Source organism: Fulmarus glacialis, unplaced genomic scaffold, assembly GCF_000690835.1.
Source record: "Fulmarus glacialis isolate BGI_N327 unplaced genomic scaffold, ASM69083v1 scaffold32815, whole genome shotgun sequence".
Lineage (NCBI taxonomy): Eukaryota > Metazoa > Chordata > Aves > Procellariiformes > Procellariidae > Fulmarus > Fulmarus glacialis.
This window is the reverse complement of record NW_009214199.1, coordinates 5,077-5,588: the sequence shown is the minus strand read 5'-3', so window position 1 is coordinate 5,588 and position 512 is coordinate 5,077.

Sequence of the window (512 nt, the reverse complement as noted above, 5' to 3'; positions counted from 1 at the left end):
GTGCTATGGTTCCCTTGCTGGGTGCCGCTGGGCTTCCCGTGGTCTTCGTGCTGCCCCAAATCCAGTCCAGGAGCTGCGTTTCGGAGGAGGAGAAGGAGCAAGCCAGAAGAAGCAGAAACCCCAAGTGAGGTGGGGCTGGGGCCATTAGGAAGGGAAAACGAGTCCCGTTGCTTTGGAGGACGAAACGGAGAGGCCGGAGGAGGGAAAGGAGGGAAGAGGCAGGAGTTTTGCCCCGGCCAGACTCCGGGAGCGCTCACATCGCTCTCTCCTCCCCGGCTCCAGCGCACGACCCTTCAAACCGGAGCAGAGTGGGAGGAGTGGCTGGGCCGCCGGGCCTGCCCAACCCTCCCCCCCCCTGCCACCCCCCCCCCCCCCAGGCGCCAGCCTCCCCGCCCCCGGCACGGCCCCCCGGGGCCCCCGCCGCCTGGCTGGGGACCCACCTGAGCCCCAAAAAAACTCTGGGAGCGGAGCCAGCCCTCAGACGCACCCTGTTCCCTGTCCCAGCTGCTGCT